The sequence below is a fragment of the Gopherus evgoodei genome, unplaced genomic scaffold, assembly GCF_007399415.2.
Source record: "Gopherus evgoodei ecotype Sinaloan lineage unplaced genomic scaffold, rGopEvg1_v1.p scaffold_35_arrow_ctg1, whole genome shotgun sequence".
Lineage (NCBI taxonomy): Eukaryota > Metazoa > Chordata > Testudines > Testudinidae > Gopherus > Gopherus evgoodei.
In genome coordinates this window covers 628,074-643,339 of record NW_022060027.1, presented here as the reverse complement: position 1 = coordinate 643,339, position 15,266 = coordinate 628,074, and the positions used below count along the sequence as shown (strand labels likewise).

The 15,266-nt window shown below is 48.4% G+C and overlaps 1 non-coding gene across 1 annotated transcript; it reads right to left on the bottom strand.

Moving 5' to 3' along the window:
- Positions 1–14,518: 14,518 nt before the first annotated feature.
- On the bottom strand, positions 14,519–14,600 carry TRNAS-GCU. The gene has a single exon. It is a non-coding gene; the product is annotated as a tRNA-Ser (tRNA).
- Between the last annotated feature and the right edge of the window lie 666 nt (positions 14,601–15,266).

The following is a 15,266-nucleotide window of genomic DNA, read 5'->3' as shown; positions in this document are numbered from 1 at the left end:
ACCCACTCATTTCTGCATCAAGCCCAGAATTTCTGGCTGACCTGGAGCGTATCTTTTAGCAAGCATCCCCTTTTGATTTGAAGACTTTAGGTGACATAGAATCCACCACGTCTATCAGCAAGGTGTTCCTATGGTTAATTACCCAGCGTAGTCCTCAAACCAGAAGCCCGGTTTGCCACTACTAACAGCTTCTGATTTTTAGATTCAATACTTAAAGACACTTCTTTATGTTGCAATGAATACTAGTTCATCAAGGAGTTTTTTAAAATAAAAAGTCCTAAATGGTATAAAATAAGCCAATAAAAAAAACTTTACAGCTTTTCCTGTGTGCGCCATGAGTTTTCTTTGCACAGGCAAAATCTCTTGTAGCATGTTTTGTGGGACAAATCATCAGACAAACCAAAATTATTCTTATTTCCTTGAACAAAATCTTGTGGGTCAGACTGTTGGTGTCACTAGGCATAAATCCAGGTAACTCGGGAGGGTGGTAGACCACAAGTGTCAATGAAGCCCTCCTGTTGTAGGCTTTAATGAACCAATGTTCCTCCATGTTAAACACTTTGTGTAACCTAGTGTAACCTAATGTACTAATAGCTGCAAAAATGTAGTATTAGCAGTTAGCTTTTGATTGTAATAGCCAGTTCTCTGCTGTAACACATTGAAGCTAGGCTAGAGCACGTTCAAGATCATTTTAAGATACTGTATACATATCTCAGCAGCAGAGAGGGGGAAGTCAAAAGATTGACTGAAAAAGGATACTGCAGCTGGATGGGAAAGTACAGGGGAGTGAAAGATCAGCTAGTCAGCAAGAAAGTTTTGTAGTAAACAACTGGGATATAAAAGGAAGAAACTGCTTGTTTTAGGTGTGCAGGATTTGAGATTGTTATTTCTCCCTGGCACCTGATTTGAGCTCAAATAAATTTGGTTGTTTGCTTCTCCACCCTGATGTGTTTATTGGCGCTTAAGCACTCTAGGCAACGAACCACTGTTGCTTGCCTCTGGCACTGCTGTGTCTGCAACAGTTTTGGCGTCCCTGGATGGGCTGAGGCGAAAATTAGCCTTGCCTGGATCCCTCCTGGAGGTCAACGGATTGCGGTGACGACCGACGCCCAGTGCACACCGGTGACTTCAGCGGGGGCCTCGGCGGAGACGCGGTGTGAGCGACCCCAGAGGGCACAACGGTGCAATGCGCTCAAATAGTGGAGAAGCAGTTGTGGGCGACGGTGTGGAACTGGTCCCGGGCGACGATGAGGAACCGGTCCCTTGGATAAGGTAGAAACAGTCCAGTTGTCCGGACTTTCTCTGTTAGGATCTGGGGACACCCAGCATCTACCTGCGACACAGGGCAGGGGCAGAGCAAGGTGGGGAAGGCAAGGTGCTCCCCCCCAGAATGCATTCTGGAGAATTGGAAGGTGTTTGGATCGGATCCGTTATCCAAAAATAGGTTACAAAGGTTTTGTACAGTGGACTGGCCTCAGTACAAATTAAAGGGTGTAGTGGAAGGAAGGAGTCAGTAAGTGTAAGCATGGGGATTTCAAATACCTAGGACTTACTTGGAATGGTGATTTAAGTTGATAAAAGTGGCTGTTGGAAGACAAGCAAGTGATTTAAGGGAGAGTTAGAAGTTAACTCTGTAGTTGCTGGAGAAAACAGCAGTTGAACTTTGTAAAAATGCTAAAGAAAAAAAGGTTTTTGGTGTCTGTGAAATGTTTGTAAATGAATTCAGGCAAAGAAATTATTGGATTGCAATCATTTGGTTTGGCTATGAACAATTTAGTTAAATTAGCTGAAGAATGTATACAGTGTTATGTAATTAAAAACCTGGGCTGCTTATGAAACAAATACAAGAAAATATGGGGTAATTCCTCTGTTTTTGCCTGAAGTCAACAAGGGTATTTGTATATTTCAAGTGATGATTGTCTGCCCAGAAAGGGTGGGTAGACCTCTTGTTTTTTTGTCTTTCAGATAATCAGAGAAAACTGATGCCAGCTGAACAGCATTCTACGTACCATGCATTTACTGGCACAATAGAAATTATGTTTTGTGTTCTATGTTCTGTCTTGTGGTGTTTGTCTTGTGGCCAGAATTTTTGTATTTAATATTTTTATAAAATAGTCTAGTTTAAAATCAAACAAAAAGGTTAAATTAAAATGCAGATACTTGTTTTGTTCAATTTGGAATACAAAGTGTTTGGGTAAATCAGAAGAATGTAATATACTAAGGTCTAATGCATTTCCTTAAGTAAGGAAAAGAAACTTCATTGGTTAAACTGTTAATTGCAAAAATTGTTGTTAAAATTTGCATACCAACAGTCTTTGAAAGCAAGGACATGAAAAGTTAACCCACTCCCCATATTGTATATGGGATCTTTCTGGCTACCTCAAATTTCTAGCCAGAGGGCTGGAAAGCTATTGGACTAGAGGTTAAATTTAATGAACTCCTCAAAGTGGGTGTGCTTGTCCTGGCTTGTTGCTCCAAAGCTCTGTAATAAGGTTATTTTAGTAAAAGGGTGTGTGTGGCATATATTAAATAATAAGACTAATGTACTGTATAATGACAATGTTTATGTCTTCATTGTTGGGAAAAAGGTGTATAAGTAAAAAGTGGAAGTTTCCTTTGCAGGTTAAAAGAAGACAAGAAAGGAAGAAGAACAAAGCACAGAATGAGTTAACGGGGAAAAAAAAAAGAATTAGCTAGCAAGCTCAGGCTATAGATAAGACACTGACTCCATTCAAGGACACTGCTCACAGTTAAGACTTGGCTAACAACTAGGAAAAGGAGGGCTTGAATTTGCCCACACAGCTATGAGATCTGAAAAACACTGCCAGGCACTAATGAAATGTGTAAGTTTCTTTTCTCACAGGTAAAGAAGCGCTACCCAAAGACCCTAGCAGCCCTGCCACTCCTTGGAACCAGGAGACGGGATTGATGTAAAGGTCCACCGACGAAAGACTGCCTTGGCTCCATGCTGGAAAGGCCCTTAAGTCCCGGTGACTACCACCACTGCTGTGAAGTGCCAAAGACTGACTGCTTGGACCCAAGATTCTCACTGCAAAAAGACCCACTCCACATCGGGAGAATTCTCCTACTGATGATTAGCCTATTTCACCTTCTAGCTCCACTGTGCCTTTCGGACAGCAGGGAAAAAGTACAAGGTGACGTGCTAGTAACCTCTCCCTTATCCACTGACAGATCTACTGTGCCTTTGAATTTTTCTAGAAGAATCAAAACCATTACAGGGTTATGTGCTAGTAACCTCTGCCCTGTAGGATGCTGTATCACAACTGTTTTGGGAAAGAAGAAGGAACACTCGCTCCACTGAAATTGCCAAAGTCCAGGAATTCCTGACTAGAAAGGACATTAAGAACTGACCCTGGTGAAGAAAAAAAGAATTATACACCGGTGGGAGGACATTTGTGGGACCCATGTTTGGGAATGTGGTATTAAATGGATTTTGGGGTTTATTCTACAGGCTGCACCCTGTGTTTTGGATAAATCCTTAAGCATATATAGCTCTCTCTAATTGGATTTTAAATAACAAGTACCCAAAAGTTTGTTCTGCTACTAGAAATTTTACCCATATTGAAACCATTCCAATGACTAATAATGTATGCTATTAATGGGAATGCCTTTTGACAGTACCTGAGAATAGTTAAATAACAGGTGTATTATAGTATTACACCAAGAAAGGATGGTATTGAATATAACTGAGGCTGGGAAGGCATTGCAATGGGATCTAGTGTGTTTAGGAATTTGGGATTTCCTGAATGACCAGCTGATGGCCATTCGGAGTAATCTTGAGTATCAGACTTGGCCCACTGCCCTTACAGACGCATCAGGAATACCATCTGATCTGTGATCATGGAGACATATGTGGACACTTCCTGGGTGGAAGTGTGGCTTCCCAGGGCGGGGTGTGCGCCCTTATAGGGGATGAATGCTGTACTTATGTCCCAGAAAGCGCACAGGATATTAACAAGCACATCCTGTCAGCCAAACAGGCTTTTGAACAGTGGAAGGCCCAGGAAACGAAACCTACTATTTCTGATTCCCTCTGGGGGTGGTTACTCAACCTGGGAGAACTAGGGGAAGGTATTGTTCACCTCCTGCTCACTCGTGTGGTGTTGTGTATCATTACTCTTCTCTTGCTTGCTGTAAAGCACTCCAGCTCCCTAGAGCTTAATCACATGTTATCCTTCAAATGTGAGAACACTCAGCCAAAAGTTTGTTGAGTATTCTCAAAGGAGGGAGTTGTTGACCAGGTAACTCTGGAGGGTGGTAGACCACAAGTGTCAGTGAAGCCCTCCTGTTGTAGGCCTTAATGAACCAATGTTCCTCCATGTTAAACACTTTGTGTAACCTAGTGTAACCTAATGTACTAATAGCTGCAAAAATGTAGTATTAGCAGTTAGCTTTTGATTGTAATAGCCAGTTCTCTGCTGTAACACATTGAAGCTAGGCTAGAGCACGTTCAAGATCGTTTTAAGATACTGTATACATGTCTCAGCAGCAGAGAGGGGGAAGTCAAAAGATTAACTGAAAAAGGATACTACAGCTGGATGGGAAAGTACAGGGGAGTGAAAGATCAGCTAGTCAGCAAGAAAGTTTTGTAGTAAACAACTGGGATATAAAAGGAAGAAACTGCTTGTTTTAGGTGTGCAGGATCTGAGATTGTTATTTCTCCCTGGCACCTTATTTGAGCTCAAATAAATTTGGTTGTTTGCTTCTCCACCCTGTTGTGTTTATTGGCGCTTAAGCACTCTAGGCAACGAACCACTGTTGCTTGCCTCTGGCACTGCTGTGTCTGCAACAAGACCATTAGCTGATGTAAACTGATGCAGCCACCAGAGCTAACTGATTTATACCAGCTGACAGGGTCGGCTCTAGGCACCAGTGCGCCAAGCATGTGCTTAGGGTGGCACTTTCCAAGGGGCAGTACTCCGGCTCCTCTTTTTTTTTTTTTTTGCTTGGGGCGCGAAAAGCCAGGAGCAGGCCCTGAGTGGAGGTGAGCTGCGGCGGTGGGGGGTGCGGGAAGGACCGCAGGAAGTAACTCTGGGGGTGCAGAGGAACCACCTCCCACCGCCGCAGCTCACTTCTGCTCCCCTGAGCGCGCTGCCACCGCTCCGCTTCTCCCCTTCCCTCCCAGGCTTGCCACAAAACAGCTGATTTGTGCGGCAAGCCTGGGAGGGAGGGGGAGAAGCAGAGCGGCGGCGGCGTGCTCAGGGGAGCAGGCGGAGCGGAGGTGAGCTGCAGCTGTGGGGGGGCATGGGGAGGGCCACAGGAAGTAATCGTGGGGGGGGGCAGAGGAACCACTTCCCCTTCCAGCTCACCTCTTCATCTTCTTGCAGCTCATGGTCTTCCTGCCCCTGCCATCACATTCCCTACTCCCTCGCTGACCCTCCATTCCCCCCCCCCTCCACCACTCCCATAGCCCTGCCTCTCCCTGCAAAGGCCCTGAACATCAGGGAACTGCTAGGGACAAAGAGCACCAATAGATTTGTCTTGGACTAACACTGCAGAGTGCCTCTGGCTGAAGTCTACAATTCTGCTACCGACCATTAGCTGTCTCCATGCCAAGCGGCAGGCGGGTTGTCACTCTGGGTGCTAACTGCAGGATCCAGCTTGGAAGGATAGTTCCCCCAGGGTGCTGTCTTTATGGCCCAGCAGATGAAATGTCAGGAATGACTTGGGTCAGATTCTCAGTTACAGGAAATTTTAACAGTCTGAGAAACATTTTACTCCGCTTCGGATGATTGTTTAAATGTTTTCTGCTGCAAAAGGGAGCGCCCAGACCTCACTGAAATGGCCAGCAATCATTGTGCCTCAGGACTAGGATAACACAGCTTGCCACAGCGCTCTGCACCTTATCTGGATATTTTGTGTTCAACATTCGAGGCAAAAATACCTTAAGGAGTCGGATGATTCCCAAAAATCGTATGATGGATCTTTCAGCTTAAAGTCAGTAATGTGGACACAAGCTGTTCCCAGTGCCATAAATCACACATTTGGGGACAGATCAGCGTTACAGAGACTCTGAAATGTATTGGTAACCTAGGGAAAACCCCTCATTTTCTTCCTTCTCCGATACAAAAGCTTAATTAAGAATCAACATACTAGGTTACTTACTCTGGAGCTGCAGACCTGAGAAGCAAATGCTGCCCTCTAGTGCCCATTACACAGCATAGCCTCTCCCAGCTGTCACCCTCTGCTGCCCCCAGTGCCCATTACACAGTATAGCCACCCCTTCCCCTCTGCTCCCCCAGTGCTCATTATTCAGCATAGCTGCCCCTTCCCCACCCCCACCCTCTGCTGCCCCCAGTGCCCATTACACAGTATAGCCACCCCTTCCCCAGCCCTCCCCCTCTGATCCCCTAGTGCCCATTATATAGCATAGCTGCCCCTTCCCCACCCCTCCTCCTCTGCTCCCCCCAGTGTCCATTATACAGCGTAGCTGCCCCTTCCCCATCCCCACCCTCTGCTACCCCAGTGCCCATATAGTATAGCTCCCTTCTTCCCAGGCCCCTGGCCCAGGAGTGGGACGCTCACTGATAAATATAGTAGGTGCTCTTCAAACCCACGGCTGGAGCACCGCAGTCACCACAGCACCACTCCAGGTTTGTTTAATATGCAATTAGTTTATTATTGCATGTAACTAGGCTGACCGGACAGCAAGTGTGAAAAATCAGAATGGGGATGTGGGGTAATAGGAGCATATATAAGAGAAAGCCCCAAACATTGGGACTGTCCCTATAAAACTGGGACATATGGTGACTCTACATGTAACCCCAGGAGTTTACTCAGTTACTGCTCATCTAGAGGTGCCCTCTGTACCCTCTCAAACACAGGAAAGTCTCACTACAGATCCCAAGGCAGACATCCTTCTCAGAAGTTTCTGTCTCCTCTGTCCTCAGAATTTGGTCTCAATGCTGCCTTCCCAGGGCTGCCCAGAGGATTCAGGGGGCCTGTGGCAAAGCAATTTCGGGGACCCCTTCCATAAAAAAAAGTTGCAATACTATAGAATACTATATTCTCATGGGGGCTCCTGCAGGGCCCGGGGCCTGGGGCAAATTGCCCCTCTTGCCCCCTCATCTGGGCGGCCCTGCACATCCCCCCATAGCAGCATTACAGCGGGCCGCTGGCACAGCTACGCCCACACAGGCATCTCCGCGCTGCCCCTCTCCCCACCCCCACTGTAAGGCTGGCACCAGAGAGATTTGGCTCAGCATCTGCATCCTGGATATTCAGTAAATGCAGGAACCATTGGGGGCCACATTCTGAACTCATTTGGGACCCTGCATTTGCATTTCCCATGACCAGGTGTGCACATCAGGCAGCTGCCTGTGGAAATGGCTTGTGGCTGCCTGTTGCTCTTCCTGTCGCTCTGCATTCACAGTCACCGAAGGGATTTTATGGGCAGGCTTCTGGGATGGGAACTTTCGTCAGGAAGGTTCTGCTGTAACTATAACAATGGACTGTGACATGAAGCCTGGCCTCAGCCACACCTGGCTTCTGCTGCCCATGAAGTGTCTGAGCTTCTCCTGAGTGACCCAAATGCTGCTTCTCTCTGGCTGGGTTAACAGACTCCATCACCATCTCCTTCCCAAGGCTCCACTCGGGCTGGCAGCAAGTGTGGGGCTCACAAAAGCTTGAGGGGGACTGGGAATCCTGTGGGGAAGTGACAGGGAATCCCAGTGACCATCTCACGTGCTCCTTCCCCCCACCCCTTCCCAAGGTGACAGCGCTGAGTGCCCTAGGTTGGGGAAGGGCAGCGACTCAGGCTGTAGGCGAGTGAGCCATGGGGCCTGGCAGGGGGGTGCTGGTGAGGGGTTCCAGCACAGATCGCACCCTTGGTATCAAGTGGGGGAGATGGAGGCTCTGAGGTTGCAGGGAGGTTGGGTTGGATCCTTACCCCAGTGACCAGTCCCTGCAGTGATTTTGTAGGGGGAACAGCCCCCATCCCACATGAGCCCATTTACAGAGCGTCACCCTTACCCAGAGCTATGGAGTTGTCCGAGCATCCTGCACTCGGGAGTCGCCCTGTCCCACCACTGTGTACGTTCCTATCCACACTGCGCTGCTGGGACAGCAGTAAAACACAGGGGGTGAGAGCCCTGGTGAACTGCCTGGGAAACTCCCCAACACGCAGACAGGCCGGCCGGGAATCCTGGGTTCATGGTTTCCAAGGGTAGAAGGGACCATTGTGATCCCCTCGTCTGACCCCGTTTGACTTCAGGTGGAGACGTCCTGCTCGATCTGTTAGACGCACGTCCAGTCCTGAGGTACACATTGTCAGGGATGGAGAATCCCCCACAGCTCCTGGGGAATGGTCCCAGTGGTTAATCGCTCTCTCCGTTAGACATTTACACCCTATTTCCAGTCTGAATTAGTCTCCTGGGAAGCACCAGGGTGGGAGCCCTGACCAGGGCCCTGGGATGAGGGGAGGGGAAGGAACGACCTGTCCTTAGAGCTGGGGCAGGGGAGTGCCATGCGCAGGAAGGTGCTGGAGCACAGGTCTTAACTTTAACCATGTGCTCCAGTCCTACTGGAATCAATGGGATGGACAGAGGTGCTTGGAGTCCCCCATACAATCAAGGGCTCCCCTCAGTTGGGGCTTCCGGAGGTGAGACAATCCATGGGTCAGTCAGGGAAACTCCCACAGCTGAGTCAGACGTGATCACAGACAAACCTTCTCTTTTCTTCTATTGGATTTCTGGGGCCAGAATTCCAGCTGGTGTAAATCAGTGTTGCTCCATTGCGGTCACAGGAGTGAGGCTGATTTACACCCACTGGTGATTTGGTTTAATGGCTTGAATGGAGCTTCAGCTAATTTACACCAACTGGGGATCTGGCCCATTGACACCAATAGAGTGACACCAATTTACATCAGTGGGGGATCTGGCCTCATTGAATCCAGTGGCGCTACAGTGACATGAAACTGGCTGGAAAATTAAGTCCAAACTCTTAAATTCTTTCTGTCACCAAGGGCAAGTCATACCCGACCAACCTGATTGACTTCTATGATGAGTTAATTGGTTCTGGGATATGGGGAAAGCAGTGGACATGATCTATCTTGACTTTAGCAAAGCTTTTGATATGGTCCTGGAGCTGGTTTTGTTCAACATCTTCATTAATGATCTGGATGACAGGATTGATTGCACCCTCAGCAAGTTCACGGGTGACTCTAATCTGGGGGGAGAGGCAGATATGCTGGAGGGTAGAGATAGCATCCAGAGTGAGATAGAGAAATTGGAGGATTGGACCAAAAGAAATCTGATGAGGTTCAACAAGGACAGATGCAGAGTCTTGCATTTAGGATGGAAAAATCCCATGCGCTGCTACAGGCTGGGGACAAACTGGCTAAGCAGCAGTTCTGAAGAAAAGGACCTGGGGATTACAGTGGATGAGAAGCTGGATATGAGTCAATAGTGTGTCCTTGTTGCCAAGAAGGCTAACGGCATATTGGGCTGTATTAGTAGCAGCATTGCCAGCAGATCAAGTGAAGTGATTATTCCCCTTTATTTGGCACTGGTGAGGCCACATCTGGAGTACTGCATCCAGTTTAGGGCCCCCCACTACAGAAAGGATGTGGACAAATTGGAGAGAGTCCAGCAGAGGGCAACAGAAATAATTAGGGGGCTGGAGCACATTACTTATGAGGAGAGGTTGACAGAACTGGGGTTATTTAGTCTGCAGAAGAGAAGAATGAGGAGGGATTTGATAACTGCTTTCCACTACCTGAAAGAGGGTTCCAAAGAGGATGGATCTAGACTGTTCTCAGTAATAGCAGATGACAGAACAAGGAATAATGGTCTCAAGTTGCAGTGGGGGAGGTTTAGGTTGGATATTAGGAAAAAAATTTCACTCAGAGAGTGGTGGAGCACTGGAATGGGTTACCTAGGGAGGTGGTGGAATCTCCTTCCTTAGAGGTTTTTAAAGTCAGACTTGACAAAGCCCTGGCTGGGATGATTTAGTCGGGAATTCGTCCTGCTTTGAGCAGGGGATTGGACTAGATGACCTCCTGAGGTCTCTTCCAACCCTAATCTACGATTGTATGATTCTCCCTTCATGCCAGGATGGTCATTATTTATCCCCCAGGACTGGGATCACCTCTTGTTGAACCTCACTCCTGGCTAGGCCAAAGGCGCTGGCACTGGGATCAGCCCAGGGGGTTTCCCATGGTTTAGCCATATTTCCTGGTGCCTGTTTGCATGGGAACTTTCTGCCCAAACCTGGTTCCCTGGGCCATGTCTGACCTGCGGGCACCGGCACAGCGACTCACCTGGGCAGTTCCGACTCTGGTGACCTCGGCATCTGAGGGAGAGAACCAAGGTCACTGCATCCTCAACAGGCTCGACACACCCTGGAGAGACCCCAACCCACATCTTCCAGGGACACAGACCCATCCCTGACCCCAGCTGGGTCCACTGGAGAGTGACCGGGGGGCACTTCCTGGCCTGTGTGAACCACCATGGATGGTGGCTGCCCACTGATAAGGGGCAATACTCTGGTTGTTTCTGGTGTGTGTCTCCTTTCTCCCCATACAGCGAGGAGTCTGCCCAGGCACCTATACTCACCCTGCAGTTTCCAGCAGGAGCTGCCAAGGCTCTTCCCAGTCCTGTTCCTGCTCATGGCCAGGGGCTCCCATCATCCCGTCATTGGTCTGGGCAGAAGCTGGGGCAGCAAGGAGAACAGTCCCCATCAGGGCAGGACTCTCTGGCCTGCCTACCTAGGGTCCCTTCTGGCCCCAAAACCCAGGATTCTGATGCCAGCTTGTAGTGTTGACCAGGCCAGAGAGAGCAGCAGGTTTTCCCTACTGTTTCCCACTCTTGTTTTCTTGACTAGTTCTCCTCCACACCAAGTTGCTCTTTTACTTTGTAAGTCTGGCAAGCTCAGTTGGCAGAGCATCAGACTTTTAATTTGAGGGTTCAAGTCCCTGGGCAGGTGATAAACTACTCCCCAAGATCTTAAACTGTCTCTCTGGAGTCCTCTTTGACATAACTTTCTCTCTTCAGGATTTTCCCTTTCCTCAGAAGGGCCTTTTTGTGTGTGGGTTTGAAGGGGAAACTTCCTGACAGCCCCTCTGTCCTTGCAGCCTGGAGGAATAAAGGCCTCTGGGCATATAGCATGTTCCTTCCCTGCACGCACACACACATACAAACACATAGAATATCCCTAGGAATTAGAATCACCTGCTGCGTTCCCCTTTCCTGCTGGATCCCCAAATGATGATGCTCTTCAGCCTAAACCCATGTCCCCTCTTTTCCGAGTGCCCCTCAGTCCCAAACTTCAGTCCCTCCTATGCACACTGCTTTTCACTCCTAAGCAGAGCCTACTCCTCTTCACCCTTCTCCTCTGTCCCTACTCACAGCCCCCTCAATCCCAACCCACAGGCCCTTCCTCCTCACGCTGCTCCTCAATCCCAACCCACAGCCCCCTCCTATTCCCAGTGCCCCTCAATCCCAAACCACAGCTCCCTCCTTCCCTCCAGCAGCAGGTGCTTCGGACTCCCTCAGGAAGATTTTCTTGCAAGGTTTCGTGTATGAGTCTGCATGTGGATTTTACAGTATGTTGGAAATATGTTGGGTTGCTTGCCGAAATGATCACTTTTGCCTGGTGTTGGATTCCCAGTCTACTTGTTATTGGGGCAGAAGAAATAAAGGGTTGCTATCCTTGTTGTGTAAATTGAGGGCAGCACAACTGTGCTCGGCAGACCCCGACTGAGGGACTCACCACGCTCAGTTCAATAGCACTTGCTAGGCAGGGGACAGGGGTTCGAAAGCCAAATGGGCTAGTGCATGGGTCCTAATACTACAATTTAGGGGTTAGGACAGGGTGGCTGTGGAGGGATGAGTGAGTCCCTAGACAACATAGTGAGTACAGTGCCTTCTTATTTTCCCCCATTTCCATCTAGGATGGCAGGTGAACTCTACAGAGGCACCTCTGGGCATGCACTGACTAAGGACAACGGCTGTGAGTGGGGTGCAGAGTGGGGATGGCTCATGTTAAAGGACTTTTGGTTGCTGGACTTATGAACCATAGGGAGAAGGACACTGCCCACCTTATTTGGGGGGTGGGTCTTTTCCTCTTGGTTTATGTTTATGCATTGGGGCTGCTGACATGACTTCTGCTAACCCTGGGCTTACATTGCAATGTAGACATACCCTGAGAGGGCATCTATAACGTAATAAAAGCAGTGTGGCCCGGCTGGCCTGGATCATCTGACTTGGACTCCTGGGGCTCAGGCTGTGAGGCTAAAAACTGCAGTGTAGACATTTAGGCTCAGACTGGAGCTCAGGTTCGGAGATCCTCACTCCTTGTGGGGTCTCGGAGGCTGGGCTCAAGACCAAGTGTTTACACTGTAATTTTATAACCCTGCAGCACAAGCCCCACAAGCCTGAATCAACTGACCCAGGGTTTCAGAATAGTGACTTGGGTGTGTTTATGACAGTGCAGACATAATACTACGCTATATCCACGCTGCAATGAAACATCCAGGGCTGCCCCATGCCAGCTCAGGCTCCCGAGGCTTTGGCCATGGGGTGGTAAATTTGCAGTGTAGGTGTCTCAGCTCAGGCTCAATACTGGGCTCTGGGCCCCCTCAAAGTTGGGAGGGAGTTTAGCAAGCAAAAAAGGTAAAACCGCAATGAAGTATTACCCTGGACTCAATGGCATTTCTCCATTCATCTGCCTGCTTTGGGGCAGGGACAATAGCACATCCTGCTGCATTCATTATTTCATAGGGTGGTTTAGGATTTTCATTCTCAGACACTGGGCACAAAGCAGGACTCAACCCTCGGCATAAACTAAATGAGCTGCCCACAGATGTTGGCAGCCACAATGAGCATTTGGTGTGAGAGCTCAGACCAGCCCCTGTCCCAGAGGGAGGGGGTCATCCATGAGGGGACTGGACCACTGACCTACCAGCTCCTAACACCCAAACGTTCAGTAACTCTGTTATCAGTGCCTGTGTGTAATTTAAACCATAAGAAAACCCACACTGGACTAGACCAAAGGTCCTTCTGACAACAGGCAAGAGCAGGTACCCCAAAAGCCACTCAACAGGGCACCACTGGCAGTTATTATCCCTGCCTGAAAAGCAGACAGACCAATGGAGAACTGCCATGAGTCCAGGGTAATACTTCCCTGTGGTTTTACCATTTCCACTTGCTAAACTCCCTCCCAGCCTTCTGGGCTTCTAGACCTATCCTAATGTTATGTCTACACTATGATTAAAACACCCAGGTCACCTGTCTCAAAGCCCAGGTCAGCTGACTCAGAGTTATGGGACTTGGACTGCAAGACTATAAAATTACAGTGCAGACATATGGACTTGAACCCAACCTCTGAGACCCCCCAGAGGGGTGAGGGTTTCTGGACCCAGGCTTCAGTGTGAACATAAATATCTGCACCACAGTTTTTAGCCTTTCAGCTCTAGCTCCATGATCCCAAGTCAGATGACCCAGGCTAGCCATCCTGCCATCTTTATCCCGGGAGAGATGGATTCTAAGGGTACGTTCCCATTGCAATGGAAGCCCAGGTGTGGCACGGTGTGCTTAAAGCAGCACCCAGCAAGCCCCATATTCACCACTCTCATATAGTGATGACATGGTTTGTACAAAGTCTGCCTAGTGAGGTATCATTTCAAAAATCTTGAACTGTTCATCTGTTGAACCTTAATGTCTTCTTGCATTCTATGCCCTCACATTGGTTTGGGAAGTTATGAAGTTTGCTCTGTGTGCATTACAGAAATATGTTATGAGGTTGGGAAATGCCCACCACCAGCCTTTCACGTGCAAAAATGGAGGAGCCAGACTCACTGCTGGCCCATTAAAGATGGCTACAGTCCCAACGACTATCCCAGGAACCGTGTACAATGCAGACTTCGCCGAGATAACACAGCAACAATGGACACTGCTTGACTCACATCATAGCAAAAGAGCTTTCTAGAAAGTTGGAAGAAACTGTGAAAGAGGGGAAGAGACATCATGACTTGGCATCTCTCCCCCACAAATCAACAGCTCGAAACACATCTGGATGACAAAACTGATTCATAAATCAGAAGATAATAATAATAATGCATTCAAACCAAAGTCCCCAAATAGCTAGTACTGGTTTTTCAGCAGAAAATTTTCAGTTTGGGGAATTTTGTTTTCCCAGTCAGACCTTGCCAAGGGAAGCAGGGAGAAAATGTTTGCGTTGCCTCCTTCAGAACAGCTTAGCCTAGACACTCTAGCTGTGGATCACTGTCGTGGCCTTGCTGAGAACTGGAATATTTTAATAATTTGGGGAGGTCTCAGAGTGTTTGGGGGAGATTTTGAGGCTGTTACCTTTTGAGATAAAAACTAAGACACACACGACTAGAGAATTTTTTTTTAGAAATCTGAGATTTAGACATTTTATTTAAAGCAAGGTGGTTTCTGAGCAGGCTTTTGTATGCAGGGAACAACATTGTTTGATCTGTCATTGCGCCAAAGGGGAGATGGTTGTCTTGAAAGGAGGAGTGAGGACTAAATGCATCCGACGAGGATGGGATTTGAACCCATGCATGCAGAGCACAATGGATTAGCAGTCCATCGCCTTAACCACTCAGCCACCTCATCTGAACTGTCAGAAAGCGGACAGGATGAGAAATCTAAGGTCAGCAGAGATAGGGACACTAAGGTGTTTTTAAATATTAAGCGGAAGTAGGGGCTGAATGAGCTCCCCCCTCACACCTAGTGACCAGCTATGGGAAAGGCTTCAGGAACAGACCATGTTTGCATAGACACACCTACTCTGCCTAGGTATGCAGCATCATGGGACCGCTTCCCCCAAATGACCAGTTTTAGCTGGTGGCTGGTTACAAATCACTTTAGCACTGAGTGGTATGAAATGTTATTATCCTTCCTGCATGAGTGAAGAGCAGCAGAACATACCTAGCCGGTCCTGATGGAGGGGTAGGTGGGTGAGGAATAGCTTTTATTGGACTGCATAGAAGTGATTCAGAACATCACCCTAAAGCAGTGGTCCCCAAACATTTCACACTGTGCTCTCTTATCCATGGCTGTGGGCCCTCGGAGCCACAGTTGAAAATTGGGGCTGGGAGTGGGGTGTTGCTTGCTGAAGAAAGGGGTGCAGACAGGGGCAAGGGGGTCGAGGCCGAGCTGGCAGTCAGGGGCCCAGGCTGAGGGTGGGGTTGGAAAAGAGCTGGGACAGAGTTGGGCTGACTGGTGCTCCCTCCATGGGGGCTGGCTCAGCCCCTGAGGTGCCCCTATGAATCTTCCTCT